We start from the raw sequence: 18,862 nt of genomic DNA on the forward strand, positions 1-18,862 counted from the left end.
AAAAGAACATCAAAGCTCGTCTCAATTTCTCCACAACACATCTTGATGATCCCCAAGACGTTTGGGACAACATTCTGTGGACCGATGAGACAAAATCGGAACTTTTCTTGACTATTGTTTAAATTGGTTTGATGTTCCGAAACACTTAAGTGTGAAAAACATGCAAAGGAACAGGAAATGAGGAAGGGGGCAAACACTTTTTCACACCACTGTACTTTTGAGTTACTTTCACCAAAATAGCCGCAGAATTAAGACTTGGCAGGTATAGCTTGTGAATTTCACTACGTGGTAAACATAGTCTTTATCCAATTGAATACATCATAATTTATTAATTAATAATACTTAGTATTATTAATCTGAATCTTCAAAGTAACTAAAGTAGTAAAATAAATAGTAAAGTAAATACTTGTACAATACTTGACACCGAATTGTAGTGGAGTAGAAGTATAAAGTAGGCGAAAATGGAAATACTTAATTGATCGTATTAGAGTACGGTATTGTTACTTTCCTGCGCTGATAAATGTAATGGTAATATGTACGTGTAGCAAGCCTAAACTTTGATTCCTGACATGTTTAAATCTGTCAGTTGCTTGTCAGTCACTTGGACACACTGACGTACACCTGTTGGGACAGAGATGTTGTGCGTACCTTCTCTGGTTCTGCCACTGACCACAGGAACAGTACTGGGACGGCACCTCACTTCAACGCAGTGTAGTAATAACTCCTGATAATAATAAGAGTAGGTTCATCTTGCACTTATAGAATCTGTCTCTGTAGTCATCTCAACCATTCCAGCAACAGGAAATAACGTCACTCTTTAACTCACAGATTGTTTTTCTCTTTTTCAATAAAAATGTCTGATAACCAAAACCCCAATCAGAGCCCCAATATATTATTGCCGTGCCCTCTGTTCAGACCTTTTACATTTCAGTCAACCCTGAGGAAAATTACAATATACTAAACACTAATGTAATGGATAAATGAATTACACTCAGATTAAATCTGATGGAATAATTATATAATTGATTGACAGAAATGTCACATCCAATGTAATTGCTTTAATCCCTTATATGCAGTCAGAGTACCGTATCACTCCCAAGATAAGCATACAATACATTACAAATCTCTCTTCCATATACTGTGATGATGACCTGTCAAACTGCAATAACCTACTTTAAACTGGCACCGTTGCTGTTTTTTTTCCCTCCATTGCCAACATGACAGTCCAAGGTTTCAGGTCAGATCATAAGATGTCTGACCCCAACAGCCTGGTGCCAGATTACTTTGCAACTGCCCATAACTCACAGAAACCATGTTAACAACACCTTAGAGCAAAGTGACAGTCTATATAGAAATCATCTTTAGTTATGATATGATAATGTTTACTCAGATTAGCAGAAATGTTAACATCCTATTCTTTAATTATAACAATGGGGTAAGGGACTATGATGCATACAGAAGAAGCTGTTAAAGGAGGAGAGTATGGGTCAGCTTGTAACACAGTCTTTTAAAGATACGTACTACACTCACCTTTCATTCTTCACACACCAATCATGTCAAGGACTCCTGTGTCAATATTTATGTAGTTGTGGCCTTCCACTCCGTGGCCTCCTGACCCTCTTCAGCATGTATACTAGCTGGCTGTCCAACACCGGATTAATTACATTTTTTTTTTTTTTAAGATTACTTTTTTGGGCATTCTAGGCCTTTATTTGATAGGACAGTTGAGGATATGAAAGGGGAGAGAGAGGGCGAGTGACATGCAGCAAAGGGCGCAGGCCGGATTCGAACCGGCCGGCTGCGTCAAGGAGTACACCTCTATACATGGGCACCCGCTCTACCAACTGAGCTATCTGGGTGCCCCGGATTAATTACATTTGATCTGTTCTCTCTCTCTGACCCTAATGTCCCCAAGTAGCAATCTTTAGAGAGGACATGTGAATACCAGCTAAAGGCGAGACACGATGGACTGATGCTGCCCTGACAGAATCAACCAATGCTGCTAGCAGCTGGGGCCAAAAATCAAGATGCAGCGTAAGGGCATTTGTTCTTTTTTGTGTTTTTCTGTGCAAGCACATGCTGTACTGCATGCATATAAAAGTACAGCAGGGTTATAAAAACATTAGTGAAGCGTCAGTGCACCTAAGCATACAATTTCCAAAAAGGTATTCTCTCATTTAGTGTTTAGATGATGGTGATGAAGTGAGTGCTGTCCAACATGCTGGTCCAAAATCTCCCATAGGGGATCTGGTAATTGCAACGGCCACAGCTTATGATTCACATTATTTTTATACTCATCAAACCATTCAGTGACCCCTCATGCCCTGTATGTAAGCACCTCTTTATGTTTCTAAGCATTCATTTAGTTTTTTCTTTTAATTTGTGACTCGTCTGTATATTACCATTCAAATGTTTCACAAATATTAAAGGATATGAGGCATGGTGCCTTCTATTCCTATACTATTACTTACCTGAACTAACGACATGATCACTGTCACTAGATGTAAAGAAAATGTTGACGTTGACTCTGTGCTATTCACTGACTGTAAAAAGAAAAGTCATTGTATGCACTGCTGCACTGCAAGAGACTTCCACAACTCTTGCCATTCCTCATTTGCTCTCTCACATCTGGCTGGTTTGAAATTATTCGGCTGCTGGTCTTTCCACCTCTTCCTCATCCCAGTCTGTAGCCATAGTTCTAGTATTTGGCTGAGGCTGCTCTCCTCAACGTGACGTCATCACTGAATTGAGTTAAAAAACCTGCAAATACCAAAAATTAACAAAAACGTGCATTTAACAGTTTTTGGAGACGTTTTTTCAAAATGATATGATATTTTGTACCCAATAATCAACAGTGGTGGTTAACCTGCAACATGGGCTTTAAGGCTATATGCACCTGGCACCTTTTTATGATAAGCCTGGATTCAATAGCACAAACCTTACCACAAACCATAAAAGGCACCTGCTTCTTGTTTAAAAGTTGAAGCATTGACACACAGGTTCAGCCGTTGCAGAAGAAGGGGTGTGTAACCATTTAACAGTTCAAGTGAAGTTTAGAAAAAGGGCTCCAGTGCATCGGTGCCTCAGGAGACACAGGTTGACAGGAAATAATGAATCGGGAAGAACCCTCTGGAGGTTCAAGAGATGAGGGGAAAGACAGAAAGAATGATGAGGGAAAGATGGAGTGAGATGAGGAGAAAGAAGAGGTTAGAGGAGGGGAGAGATGAGGAAAAATGGCTTAGGGCTGCTGTGCTTTTCCTTAATTTGCTTGAAAATGTATGTGTGTGTGTGTGTGTGTGTGTGTGTGTGTGTTTTGATACTCTTTAAACTTTGTGTACATTACCAGTGGAAGAGCAGCTATCATATACACATGGTCCCTTGGGGAAGCAAGGCAAAATATCTTTAAGTGACAGACAAGTCATATCAACATCCGACTGAAGGGAGAGATAAACATCTATACATCTATTTTCAGGCAGCATTTGAGGTGAGTTTTGCACAGTAATTTCTTCCCCGGAGGAATTTTGTAACAGCTAGTGAGAAGAAGAGGCAGCACTCTCAGATGAATGCATAATATTGAATCAGATAAACCAAATGGCCAATAAAATGAATGCATCTGTCAGTGCCATATTATAAATTCAGACAGTTTACATACATAGTTCATCATCATGAACATCAGAAAAAAAAATAGATGGGAGACATTCTTCGGCAACAAAGTCTCTTTCCCCCCCTTTTTTATTGAATAGAAAATATGGTTGTTTCCTGTATGTGTGGAGAAATGGGAGATACATTCTGTTTCAGGAAAATTAAGAGAGTGTCTTGTTGAGAAATGGCTCTGTCAGAAAGAGTAGGCCCAACAATAGCGATAATAAAGCAAAAATAATCTCAACAGCCCAACAAACACAACAACAGCAAACAAGATGGATACGATGAGACCTTCTGGTAATTCCAATAACTTGATAACAACGCTGCCAGTCTTGCCTTTGTGTCTATTTTTAAATTAGTAATTATTACAATTTTACTGCATATTTACAGTTGAGACAACATGTATTGAGCTAAATTTTCGCAACCCTAGTGATGAAAGTTGAGATAACTGTTTGATTCTTATTTCATTCTGTATTATTAGATCATTAGTCCCTTATTGCCAGTGCTAACACAGTGCTGGAGTATGGTCTGGATATATTGCTTATCTAAAGAACGCTCTGGCTTGTTTGTATTTCTTTAAACCCGTTACAACCGCCCTTTGTGGTGCAAAGCCCCGGATGCAAGGAGAGTGTAGGAGAATATATACCAAATATACATGTAAATGTATAAAATGAATTTTTTTATTTTTATTTATTATTTACATTTTTTTTTATTTGGGAACATAGAACTCATTGGATAAGAGGGAAGTGTTTTAAAATAAATCTGTTTTTTATTTTTGTTTGTTCATGCATGTATGATAGGAGTGTGTGTGTGTATGTGTGTGTGAGAACTCATTTGGATGTTAGCATGTGTGTGTGAGTAATGGTGTCTTTGTATATCCCTTTTTTTTCTTCACACCACCCAGATGTGAAGTGCTGACGTTAGGTGGTCTTCGTTAATACATTCAGGCGTGCTGTTGTTTGAGTAGCCAGACATGCTCGTATGCACAGGCGTGCCAAGACTGGCTTACAAAAGACATACAGGCCGAGTGCTGGCACTCTGGCCTCTGTCCTGTTCCAGCTGGGATCTTATCAGTGTGTGTGGTGGGTGGTAATCAGAAGATATAATACATCAGGCAGCTGGCTGTTTAACCACAATGGAGCATCGCTGGTACAGCAACATTCTCAGCCAGTGTGTCCTTCAAATGGGGAATGAGACTAAGGTGGACAAATTAGAAGTCCAGCACCCAATAATGAAAAGTTTGGCCAACCCTGTCCACACTCAATCTTATTTAACTTCTTTTTTTTTTACCCTACCTCTTTTCATGCTTAGAGTTTTGTGTGTTGTTGTAATATCTTGCTGTTTGCAAAGAACACGCAAATTGAAGCCTACATCTTGGGCTATGGTAAATTGTGTGGCTGCTTTTTACTTTTTTCAAAAAATGTAAATTATTTTACTGATAAATCAATTATTCGTTAATTGATTTATCAGTAAAATAATTTAGTGGTTAACCAATAATTGAAATACTGTAGTTGTATCCTTATTATTTAGTTAACACAATTCTTGGCCATCTATCACCATAAAAAACATTTTCATTTTTGTATGCATTCTCTTAAAAAGGCTGTATCAGCGGAATTCAATTATTTTGGCCCAAGTCCTTCAGGTACTAGAGTCCAACATCACAGCTAAAAAGAGAACAGCATCAACTTAGTGACATTGCGGTGTAGGATTGTTAAATCTAAATTCTCTTATTCCATCTGCTATAGTGCCTCTCTCCAGGGGTCCACCACTACTCTGGTGCTGGCTGTCACTGCTCTGCTCCCTGCCTGCCTAAATGAACAGTGCTGCATGTGTCTCAGGGTCACCTTCCAGCTACAAGCCTCTACTGGTACTACCTTATTTCACCTCTCTCTCCTTCTCTAGCATTGCTTGAGCTTTCCTTTGTGTTTTTACTACCTGTGTTTTTCATCATGTCTTCACTGTCACACACTTTAGCCCTTGTACTCTTCCTGTCTGACAGGGGTCCATGTAAGCATTTAAGACGTGAAAATTGGCTGCAGGAAACAGCATTACATTCACTGGCCGTGTTATCAGACAACCAAACCACTGTTTGACTACATGGCCATCATTACCCATCCCTAGCCTAGCAAAGCAAAATGAACCCAGGCTATGGTAGCCTCTTGTTTGTTTTTTTGTCTTAGTATAAACAGTGAACTCATATTTTAACTGTTTTTACATTCATCAATTCATTAATTTCATGTCGCGTGCAACGCACCTCTTCCCGTTTTGAGCGTCTCTTACAGGGAAGACTTGTAGGCCTCCTGAGAGTCCCTGCAGACGTTTTTAATTGCTGCGCGCCAGTTGAATCTGTCACTTGCAAAAGCCTCCCAGTTGTCCAGGTGGATAGAGAAGACCTTAAAATCCCTCTTGATGACGTCTTTAAAACGTTGGCGGGGGCGTCTATGTTTGTTACGTTATGTTTTACAGCTCACCGTATAATACGATTTTAGGGAGGCGAGTCATTCATTCAATAAACAGGCCCATCGGAGGTGGCATTCACGAAGAAGGGTGTACTGGTCACTGGAGCCAGTTGACAAGTGTGGTCCTTCCAGCATACACCCAGTATGGAACGAAGGCAGCGAAAATGGAAGGCCTTGAGGTGATGTTTGTGCCTGTTGTATGTTGTCCATGTCTCACTTGCCTATAGTAAGGTGCTAGTATGGTACAGTATGGTATACACTGACTTTGAGGATCAAGGAGAGGTTCTTGTTGTGCCAAACATGCTTGCCCAATTTGCCAAACGTTGATGATGCCTTCCTAATGTGCACGTCAAGCTCTGCGTCAAGATTATTGGTGTTTGAGACTGTGGACTCCAGCTAGGTGAATTTGTCCACCACAGATAGAAATGGATTCAGCAGAGTTCAAGGTTGCAGGTTGGGCAAGGACAACTGTCTTTTTAGACTAATCTGCAAGCCAAACTCTAGACATGCAGAGGGAAAGGAGGAACAGAGCAGTTATATATCTGCCTCTGAGTGGGTGGCAAAAGCAGCATCATCAGCAGAAAGCAGTTCACAAACATGGCGTACTTTGGTCTTTGCCCACAGTCTGGCCAGATTGAACAGTTTTCCTGAGCTGCGGGTGTGTAGAATTATACCGGAGTCATCAGGAAAGGCACGGCGTAGTAGGCAAGAAAAGAATATTCTACAACACATCCTTGCTTTACCCCACACCTTATCTGGATCTCGTCGGAGCAAGTGCCTTCATACTTAGGTAACTTAGGTGGGTAGCCAAGTCTTTTCAGGATGAGAAAGAGTCCAGATTGCAGTCAAAAGACTGTCTGGTGTCTACAAACACCAAGAGAAGAAATGTATGTTGTTCTATACACTTTTCCTGTAGTTGATGGACACAGAACACCATGTCTGTTGTAGAGCAAACTCCACACCTACTTTCAGGGAGGAAACGGTCAGCAAGAATTTGTAGACGTTTTAGAACAGTGCCAGCAAATATCTTGCCAGCAAGACTGAGCAGAGATATTCCCCTGAAGTGTGCACGGTCCCCCTTGTTTTTATAGATGGTGATGATGTTGGCATCTCTGAGGTCATCTGGGACATATCCACTGTTCCAGTATGTCACAACCAGGTGATCTAGTACAGAGGCACGGATGCCTTGTAAGTCTCAGGGGGGAGGCCGTCAGCTCCGGGAAACTTGTTATTTTTAAGTGCTTTAATTGCAGATTTGGGCTGCAGCCTCTGCCGTGACAGACAGTGCATTAGAGTTAGCACCCTCTCGGGCATTGAAATCACCAAGGATCATCAAATGTTCGGCTGAGGGGGTCTTCTAAATAATGGAGCTCAGTTGATTGTAGAATGTTTCCTTTACATCCAGATCAAAGGTACGTGTAGGGGCGTAAGTAGCTATGATTGTAACTGGGCCACAGTTTGTGTTCAGGCGCAGTGAAGAGAGACGTGAAGAGATGTGCCCAGGTTTTTCCACTGAAGAAAACAGCTTGTTTTGGATTGCAAAGCCAGCATCATGCATTGGTCTGTCACTGTCTGGTTATCTGTTCCAGATTAAAGTGTAGTTCTTTTCCCGGACAGAGCCAACGCCGGTCAGCCAGGTTTCACTCATGGCAGGAATGGAGATGTAGAGTTGGAATAGGTCTTCACCAATCAAAATGACCAGGTCACACAAGCCACTAGGGCTGCACGATTATGGCCAAAATGATAATCACGATTATTTTTGATCAATATTGTGATCACCATTATTATCACGATTATTTGTTGACTTTAACAACAACAAACTATTTTTATTGTCACATAGGCTATTTAAAACTGCTTTCACATCCATATTATGCTACATTCTTCTTATGTTGAAGTTGTATGTTGTATAGACATACAAGCTGGAACACATGTAAATGAAAATGAACTATCTGAAATAAATATCGTAGGATATATATATATATATATTTTTTTTTAAATGGATTTCTGAGAAAGCTCCTTCACTTTTTTTTAACAACAACTGATTAAAAGAGCTAGGGAGAGAGAGGGAGTGCGATGGACGCTACTTAAAGACTTATTCTGAATGGGTCCAGCAAGGGTTGAACGGGTCAGTGAAGTTACACACTCAAGCCTTGCTGAGCAATGACAGCACTCTTAAGGACAGGGAGTGCTCCCGAGTTGCCAGTCGCGGAGGCTGAATGTTAGACGTCATAATGGAGAGATGAGGTCCTCATAATAGAGAGCATGCCGGCAAAATTAAGTGAAAAGATGCGTGCCCAGGTCAAACCTCCGCTTCTGGACTCAATGCTACAGATTCCAACGGAACACAGGTGTGTAACAGTTGGTGTAGTTATGAGTTACCCCGCAGTGACCAGCTGACTAGGTTTATTGCCCTATGACCATTGGCAAAGTGCTCTTCTACCCACCGGGTGGCTGAGACAGACCGAATCAGTAGCTAGCAGCAAGCGCGCTCCGATACTCAGTGTGCCAGCCACTGCTGCCGGGCTACTAGGGTGGACTGGGTTTCGTCTGGTCTCTCACCTTTGACCTGTGTGGCTTGCTTGGAGCTACCAGAGGTACAAGGCACTCGCTGCTTAGCTCTTAGGGTCATTGGGATTCACAAGCTGTTCCGACTCGACAAGGCATCAGTCCATGGATCAAACAAGAATCAGAGGTATTAAGAATTTCAAAGGTCTCAGAGAATAATTTGACAAAGCTTTTGTAGCTGTAAACAAAACAAAAAGCAGGTTATGGCAATGAGTGCAGACTAGTTCATAATGCGACAGTTTTGATAAAGCACAATACAGTACTTAAGCTACTTGTGGTTTCTTATGATTGACTTTAGTTCCCTAGGCAAATATGCAGTAGAGTTATGTTGTACTATAAATGAAATGGCAACAAAGTAAACGTTCCTAGCTTTCTAAGACTTTATTCACACTCTGCAGTTTTATCAATTGTTGGTGCCATTACTTTTATTTCAGTAATTAGTACTAAAGAAGTTCAAATAACGTACTACAAAACAAAAAATGTTCACTTAAATTGACTGTAAGATCCAATTAAACCCCAAATATTTCCACTAATTACACTGGGTTTAGGATTTTAATTTCTACCCGAGAGCCTTTTGATTGATCAATGGATCAATCCAGCAATTAATCACCTCATTAATTACATCAGGTGCTGATTGTGATCAGGTTAAAGGGCAAACCACAAAGAGAGGCCAGACGATGCACACTCTGGATGTTGCTGTTAAAGCAGCTACAGCCAAACTCCTTTTGGTCAAGGTTTCCTTAAATTATCATCCATATCGTTGTGTGTTTTCTGATATTATAGGTGAAGAAAGTGTAATGCACTAACCACAACCACGACTGTTAAGTGCTTCAATGAGGCCTGTTTCAGAAAACAGGTTTAGTGAAAACTCTGAGTTTGTTAACCCTGAGATAAGGGAAACTGGGTTTTCTGTTTCAGAAAGGGAGTCTAATAAAACCTGAGAAGGGTAACTCCAGCCTGTTTCAGAAATAGAGGTAACTTTTCATCAGAGTCAGTTACTATGGTAACTGAGCCTGTAAACCTAACCTGGTTGGGAGCAGGTTTTCTTCAATAGAGTCTCCTCCCTCTGACACAACGCTCTTTCATTTCCTCATTCATTCATTCAGGCGCATCTTAGTGCAGTTTGTTATCTGCATGAATGAAAAAACGGGGTTGGTTTATTGTCTATGATAGGCAGACTATAAACATTTTTTTTCTTCTCAAAACATGTCATTTCCTTTTGTGGAAAATCCCGTCGATGAAGAAGCTGTATTACTTTGCAAGATGTTTTATGTTGGGAGATGATATTGAGGCCCGACTATAGATGCATTTTAATTTCTAGATAACTACCTACTTAAGTGGTATTGTGTCTCTTCCCAGTCTATCAGTTATGTAGCCTACATAACCTTATCCATCTTCAAATTACTAACGTCACCCATTGACGACATGCGCGTACCTCCCAGCAGATCCCAGCTGATTCTTTGTCGCATTGGTGATGTTGCTGGAAACATTGGGAATGCAGAGTATATTAGTAAAGCCACTGCATGCAGGGCCGTCAGAAGAGTGTAACTCACTCTGAGATGTTTTTTAAAGGTTTTTGATGAAATAGATCTTAGGTTCAATACCAATTCACCAGTAATATCCGGCTATGCTTCTTTTTTATTCTCGCTTTGAGTTAATTAAACCTACTCAAATCAACTGTTCTGGAACCCAAAACTCAGTTTCCCATCTCAGGGTAAATTAACTCAAAGTTCAGGGTCAGACTCAGTTTGTTAAACCTCCTTCCTGAAACGGGCCCCTGGATACCCAGCCTGTGTCAGTCACCAAAAATAAACAACCCTGTATGTTCATGTAATAGTTTAATTAGACATGACCTTTACCAACATATTCCAAAATGTACATTTTGGGTGCTGATAAACACATGACCTGAATAACATCTCAAGTATTTCAAGTATTGCAGAAATGTACACATATATGTATATTGTAATCATTGTATAAAATGTACTGGTCTAAGGAACACAAATTGCTTTGCAATCCTTGAAAACATAAAATGCAGAAACCTTTTTGTTTTATGATGACTGACTTAAAAACAAACAAATGTTTACTTATTTCCACAGCTCCATAACCAATTAAATATGCAAAAAAATACAGTTTAGCCATTGGTAATTCTAAAGTATATGCAAAACAAAAATGGCCGTAATTCTTTCTGAAACGTTGGGAAAGCCATTAGATTTCTGAGCTCTTTATCTAGCGGTTATGTTTGCGCTACAGGAAAAAAAACACTTTTTAAAGGTGCCATCTCTCTCGCAGTGTGAACGCTGCAACTATGGAGTGTTCATCAGATATAGAGCGGTGATACAGTAGAGAGGGCAAAACTGACAAAATTCCTCTGAGATAACATCCTATCCCATGATAGCACACTGTTTGCCTTTCTTTCTCTCTCCTTCTCACCCTCAACCTCACACTGATGACTTGATAACACCAAGGCTGCATCATACAAGGGCGCTACTCCTTCCACCCCTCCTTTCCTACGCCCCTTTAGTGAAGACTTCATTGTTTATCACGCACAGAGCCGAACAGCGTTCAGTCCCTCTGGGCAGCACTCATTGCTTGTGTAAGTGATGTGGTTGTTGGCTACTAATTGCATTAGCCCAGCAGGTTATTGAAGTTTTGCTCCACAACTTGTGGTCAGTGCTGAAAAAGACAACCTCACTTACAAATCCAGTAGGTTGAGCATCAGTAAACTCAGGCAGGCAGGGCGGTGAGTTGTGTGACACAGCGTGTTTTCCATTAGTGTCAGCTACACAGGGAAATATGGAGGTCATTTAGCTCCAACAGAGGGGCGGAGAGCCAGGATCTTAACATTGAACTGTCGTGGTTAAGAGGCTCCCTGCTCCGTCGACTCTGGATGCTTTCGTGAATGTAGTTATGATGATGAGTTGACTCCTAAATGTGTGGTTTTTTTTTTGCATTTAATTATTGTTGCATTAAAAATGTCCAGTTTATATAATGTTAAAAAAATCCCCTAGATCTCCTCAAACCAGCACTGAGTGATCTGGCTTCACAATACATTACAGCAAAATATTAATTTTGAAAATCTATTGACTGTAAAGCTATCAGTTTCACCAAAGCAAAAATATATTGAGCATCAGGATGTGATCAGTCTGGTTGGGATGTTCGTGATTAGTTTTAATAATAACATTGGTGGGCGGCTAATTAAATTGTATGACTGCGCGGGGAGGGGGATACAGAGGGCATGGAGATGACAGCCGGTCATTATTTAAGCGTGGGCACTGGCTAGATGTCTTAAAATGCAAATTGCAGTAAACGGGTGCAAGCTTTAGGAAAGTATCTGACATCAAGTGTACAAGTGGGAGTTAGTGATGCCTGTGCCATGTGAGTTTAAAACCACATGTTCAAGCAGTTGTTGACCAATAGCAGTTACAGTATGCAGTGTATTTTACAGAGTATTTATTTTCATACTTTCTAGTCAAATTAACTGTCACTGGATTATTTAAGGCAGGAGACCATTCACGCTATAGAAAATAATATACTAAACATATTATATTATTGTTGAACGTCTGTTACATTTAAGCCATTGCTAAACAAGCTAAGACCAGGCTAATTAAGACTATCAGCCCCACACAACTCTCTTTATATTTTCAGTATGGCTATGATTAGAAAGATAATTACCTCTTCTGAAGAGTCCATGCTTTTTTAATCCTTTGTGTCTTACTTGGTCACAAGCAACTGCATAGAGGAAGGGTGGGGGGTGGGTACGCGATCATGGAAGGCTTGTATTATGTGCATGCTCCTTAGGGCTGCACAATTTGGGCCAAAATGATAATCACAATATTTTTGATAAAAATGTTGATAACAATTATTCGTTGATTTTAACCAAAACAAATTTTATCGTCACATAGGCTATTTATAACTGCGAGAAGGGGTGTGATGGACACTACTCACAGAGCGACGGCTGATCATTATGAATGGGTCCAGCACGGGTCGAATGGTGGATACACACATTATGTGTATGAAATGTCTGTATCGTCACTGCACTGCATTTTTATGAACTATAATATACTGGCCATGGGTCACATCTCTTTACCAGGTCCAGCAGCTCTATATCACACGCTATTACTCTACTGAAGTTAGTTGCATTCAAAACTTCTTCTGTGTTCTTTGCCGTGGCGGCCGCGATAGCAGAGTTACACACGGCAACACTGGTACAAATACAGGTTTGCCACTCATACTTAACAATATACAGCTGTGTTCATAAAAAATTAAAACTGTAGACAAATGTCAGAAGTGTGGACCGGCGCTGTGTGGCCGGGCGCGGAGAGTAAGAGGAGATAGAGTAGAGGAGAGATCCAACACAGGCACGGCTTTGCAGAAGAAATGTGTCATGTAACGCGAAATTAAACCATATCCATATAAACAACATTGCAGCGGATGCGAGGACATTAGCACCGGTGTGTCTTAGAGGAGCTAACAGCTAACAGTTAAAATTTGATTAATTGTGCAGCCCTAATGCTCCTCATGGGGAAGACAGAAACTACGCACTATAGCTTTAATAGTGTGGAAAAGGATGGAAGATAAAGGTTAAAAGGTCATTTTACAATGCTACTAATCGCTAATAAAATGTGTCGTGCTAGAGAGAGACTGCAAATCATTTTACCTGTGCTGGGATTGAGTTTTGATAAATATATTTCTGAATATTTTTAATAGTACATCAGTGATGTTAATGTTGAAAATAAACATAAAGCTTTCCAGGGAAAAGGAGACTTCATTACTTGGTCTCAGGTATGAACGTGAGACAGAAGATTAGAGGGAAAAGGGATATTATTTTTGTTTTTACTGGACCCACTGCAGAAGAGTTTGAGTCAGGGTGCTGAGGCAATTCCAATTTGTCGCGAGGGTGTCGTTCGTTGGTCACAGGGAGTTAATGAGGCGAGGCCCTGAGTTCTCAGTCATCCTGCCACCACTACCGATCCCAGACCTGATTACTGTAATTAAATGGTCAGGAGATTATTAATCAAACACCACTATATATCCACATTCTGTGTACACACACACGCACACATGCACAATGCACAGATTGAATCTCGGGCACACACAAACAAGACAAACGTACAATTGAATAAAGAAAATAAGTGACACACGAGTGATAAAGATCATAAGTAACAAAAAAATAACACTAAGGAGACGCACACACACACACATCAATGGATTGTTCTACACATTCTTCTAGGCGGATTACCCCTAGTAAATCCACTAGGCTATGACATTTATTTTTATGGCGTCCAGGAAATTGTTGGAATACTACACAACCTCCCACTGTAGTCGGGATTCCCATGCTGCAGAAGTCCCGGGGCTGGTGGTTTAACAGGTTACTAAAATCAAATGCACTAAAAAAAGTATTTTTGTGCTCATGTGACTTTTGTTCCCAAGTCGTGGTCTACAGTAGTGACACTGAACTTACTGCCCTCAGGCCAAATGCTGGGTGACCTGCCAACCCTTTGCTGAAAATAGACACTGAAAATAAATTGATTCACACTGGAACATATTTTTGTTAAAAATGTTGTGTAAATAATGTGCCACAGTGAAATTTTAAAAGAGAAAGTGAAAGAAAAAGGTTCCGGGGGAGGATCCCAACCCGGTCAGAGGTCCTCAAATCCCTTTTTACTTTGTACTGACCTGCGTGGGGCTGCTGCGACTGGATTTACCTCTTTGCAAAGATGAGTTAGGATAGCTAACATTAAAAGGTTTAAAAACAGGTAGTTCAATGAAAAATGGACAGACAAATTTCCCTTTATTTGTTTTATAAACTGGCCGAGGTGCAGCACAAAATTCAGGGCACCGTAGAAGGCATTCGTTCTCTATTTCTCGTCAGACACCCCTGTTGACTGGCCCCTGGCTGCCTGTCATTTTGCAAAAGTTGAGTGTCCTTGGTTTACAGTATATAATTGGGTAATGTGGACCATAAAAAAAAAATAAAGTATACTTTTCCACTTTTCCTTTTGACAAAGTAAAATAATTTTGTATAGTCAAACCTTCTTTTAAAAAAAGATACAACCATGTTATCTCCCAAATGGCATGTTTTGTATAATCAGCAGTGCTTGAGCTGTAGGTTTACAATATAAACTTTCCTCTTGAGTTTTGCCTTGCTGGTAGAGGCTTTTCAGTTACCTCAGAGACCTAGGTGTATTCTGTGCTCATGTGTAGCAGCACTGGAGTTGTGTCTGAGAGAGAGAACCCAGGCCTGTTTTTATACTTATCATTTTTTTTATACACAAATGCTAACGAGAGGTAAGCCCCAAACAGCTAGCCAAACTATAATTGCATACACATGTCCACACTGCAGAGTGATACTATCAAAGAGTTGTTTTAGTTACACAAATGGCCTTGGTAAGATTTGATTGACGAACCCTCAATCATTGTCAAATTTTGATCCAAATATTGCTAAATCGTTATGAGTGCACAAAAATAGGCCCAAATGAAATTACTTTTTTCGTACTGATTTCTGCCTACTTTACATCAGTGAGAAGAACACAGATATAACAAAACAATAAAATATGTAAATCTGTCTTAACATAAATCAAGTCTTCCAACCTTGGCAAATTGCATGTTGATGTAAGATTCAATTGCTCATTAGAAGGTGATTGAGAAAAAGTTTTTTCATGTCCCTTAAGTCTACACAAGGTCATGAGATATGTTTATATGGTTTATTGCCCTTTTGATTTGGTTTATATGGTTTATTGTCTCTTTTGGGTCAAAGGTTTACAGTCTTTGCCGCTACTTCAATAGGAGGACGGTCAGATGCATAGGGCTTAATTTTTACCTGCGTAGTTAGGCCTTCTGTGACATATTCTGCACCAAGGAGAGGAATTGACCTATGTACAGAACAGACTGTTGGTCCGTCTGCCGCTTTGCTGCTCCCACAGAGAGCCGAGTTATTTTTCACTGAATTATCTCCCCTTAATGACCGAGGGATTCTAATTAAAGGCGTGATTAGGGATCGTTCTTAAGCACCTTATTGGAAATTAAGTACAATCCATTCTACTTGACAGCGAGTTTCTTGAGATACACTTTTGCTGATCACCATGTGAACAGCAGGGGGGAAGATGCTAAGTTTTGCTTTTTTGTTTAGACCGTAAAAACAAGCCAGGCAAGTGGCCAGCTTTCATCCACAGAAATATTGTTGGTTGTGTATTTTCAGATAAATGAAACCCCATCCTCCCCTTCCACTAGAATTATTGAATAGATTGTAATGCCTTGTTCACTCTTAGCGTTCTTAATTTTCCCTATCCCCAATGACTAAGGTTTATGCTTAATGTCTCCAATTATTGATAAACTCAGGAGCAGCACAACTCAAATTAACATATGTGAAGAGGGCTCAGTAGGCTTTGGTGACTTGCACAGAAATACTGAACTTGGTCGAGGAGAATTTAGGAAAGCAGTAAAAGTGTTATCATGTAGTGCCATCCCAACCTTGGCGTTTCTGTCTTCCTGAAGGTGTATTTAAACTCATGCTGGAGGTGTTAGGTTCAGCTGAACCTTTAATGTAAACAAAGATATTGCAGGCACTGTAAACACAGATGCTTAAAAAAATCAGGAACCCAAACACCTCACCACAGGGTTAAAATTATGTTGGCTAGACCATACTGCAGTAGTGCTATCCTTAGATGTGTGCGTATGAATGTGAGTATGTGTGTTAACTTCCTCACGTGACGGTGGGATGGGACTGCTTGAGGCAACACTGTCTTATTGTACAGCTGTTACTCTATGTCTTTATGGAGACATGTTGAACTACTCCTCTACCAGGGTATGACCGACTGCTGTCACATTGTACACTGAGCTGATTTGGACTTGGGTACCACTGTGTCAACTCACATAGCATGAGTTATTAAGATGTAATTTCCACCACATGTCCCATCCAAGTTATTTCACATGTGAGATCCTCCAGGGTGCACAAGGCGCACTGGGAGCAGTCCTTTATTTTTAAGGTGCAAGTTGAAGGTGTTCATTTATCCCAATCTGGTACATCAAGTCCAATCAGAGCAGTGAACAAAACAGCCAAGGTAATTGTTAAGAATATAACATTTATTGTTATATTGTAATGAAATTATGATTAATTAATGCAGTTACATACAGTACAGGACAACATTAGATAATGAAAAAAGAATATACTTGGAAGTTTCATATACAGTACATTTATTTTAAGTTATGGATATCATGTAATTGGAAGACTAGACTTACTTACTCAAAACACGACCTTGCATTTTTTTTATGGATTTGTCCTCTGGCTACTGCAAAAACTAATAAAGTTGCATCCATTTGGTCCTGTTGAGTCTGTCCCACCTACTGTACCTACTGTATACACACACGTGCACACACACACACACACACACACACACACACACACACACCGATTTTAATGAACCTCCAGCAGTATCAACTAACCACACACCAAAAACAATTCCATTACAGTCTATTGATTTGCTCCTAGCAACAATAACAACTGTAGAGTATTGATCCCACCTAATGGTTAGTTATATTAATGCATAACATAAACATTTACAGTAATTCAATTTTTTTTATTCTACAATGACTTTCAATTCATTTGTAAAATGTTTAAAGAATAGACAATGTTGTCTGCCTTTTGTTGTCTTTTTATACCAGTGTTAAGTAAAGTGAAAACAGTGATGGTTAGTTTCCCTGCATCTATTGGTAAACATGAGAAGTCCCAGTGCTAATTTTAAGACAATTTTTCACCATAAAAGTAGAAATAATTAGTTGATTTTCAATCAAGACCCCTAACACTTCTGTCTAACAAAGGAGTCCATACTCTGAATTTTAAAGATGCATGCTCTGCAATTACTGCACCCCTCACTATTCTGACAAAGTTTCTTAAAAAGGTCGCTTCTATCCTGTTAGAAATGAAAATTCTCTACCCTTTTGTAACCTTTACACAAGAAATCCCATTGGGTTGACTCATTGTGCAGTGGATGGGCTCATAAATCTATATCCTATGGAATGGATGTCTCTAATCAATGGCTTTGGGTGCTTCTCTTGTCTAATCACCTGGTCACACCCATTGATCATGATAGCTGGGTCAGAACTAGGGAAGCAATTACCAATCACACTATGCTGCTTGTGAGTGGTGTGTGCATTTGTGTTATTATGTGCATACTTAAAAGCCTGTAGTGCACAACTTGCTGTATTTTCTAACTAAGCTGTTGTGGGATTAAATGGATTGTGGGGCTTCGGCTTTGCCTGCTGAAGTGTAAAAAGTGTGTAGGGGTTTGCAAGTTTGTGACAGGAAGGGTCAAATGTTCCCTGAGGGCTACTGGCACTCCTGACCCTCCTACAACACCAATTTAACCATCGGTTAGTCCATGTGTGGCATGGAGTTGCCTGTCAATGGTTGGCTGTCGCCATGTCTGAGGGCTTGTGGATGTGTTAGGGTGACATCTTAACTAAGTCTGTTCCTATCAATTAGAGTGAAGAGGCAAGAGGCTGCAGCACCAAGGGGAGGCGAGAGGTGAGAGAGGGAGGAAGAGAAATGCAACAAAGACATAAAATGGCAAGGCACAGCGCTGCTGAGACAGAGGTGGGTGTTCACTGAAGCTCTGAGACTACATTGGAATTAAAGTTACTTAGGTGTTTTGGAGGGTGGTAGAAAATGGTGTGTGGCTGTACAAATAATCCTGAAACTGTACTACATTCACTTCTCAACATTATTCAAATTGTAGATAACATAAAAATATGAAATATTTCTCTTTTACTTAGCTATAGTGATATTGGCTTGCCCATAGTGAGCTAACTTTAGCTTTGTTTTGCCCTGTAAGAGTGTCAGCCCAATGAAAATGTTACCACATTTGCATACCAATCAACACATCTCTCACATCACCGCAGCCATCTACACTTGCAGCAGAGAGAAGAAAAGTGGCCGAGGCAGAAAAGTGTTAAGTCCCCTAATACTGTATCGGAAGTCTCTTTCCCAAAATTAAGCCTCGGTCCAGAATTACAGCCACTAGAGCCAGTCCCACAATGAGCTTTCCTTAGGATGTGGAGGCTGGGGGTGTGGCCTTGACCAAATGCCACATTGCTTGTTTGAAAGCCATGATGTCTCTTTCTCTCTCAGGGGTGGGTCAAATTCTCTGAGCGGGCAAAGAAGAGAAAGGGGAAGTAACCTAATAGGTCAAATTGGGCAA

The 18,862-nt window shown here is 40.3% G+C and overlaps 1 long non-coding RNA gene across 1 annotated transcript in view; it reads left to right on the top strand.

Moving 5' to 3' along the window:
• LOC117944066 overlaps window positions 1-18,600 on the top strand; it is a 30,051-nt gene extending 11,451 nt beyond the window's left edge. Inside the window, exons 3-4 of the long non-coding RNA XR_004656489.1 lie at window positions 1,919-2,034; window positions 18,148-18,600. This is a non-coding gene — a long non-coding RNA (uncharacterized LOC117944066). The remainder of the gene's footprint in view (window positions 1-1,918; window positions 2,035-18,147) is intronic.
• The last annotated feature ends 262 nt before the right edge of the window (window positions 18,601-18,862 follow it).

Source organism: Etheostoma cragini, chromosome 4, assembly GCF_013103735.1.
Source record: "Etheostoma cragini isolate CJK2018 chromosome 4, CSU_Ecrag_1.0, whole genome shotgun sequence".
Classification (NCBI taxonomy): Eukaryota; Metazoa; Chordata; class Actinopteri; order Perciformes; family Percidae; genus Etheostoma; species Etheostoma cragini.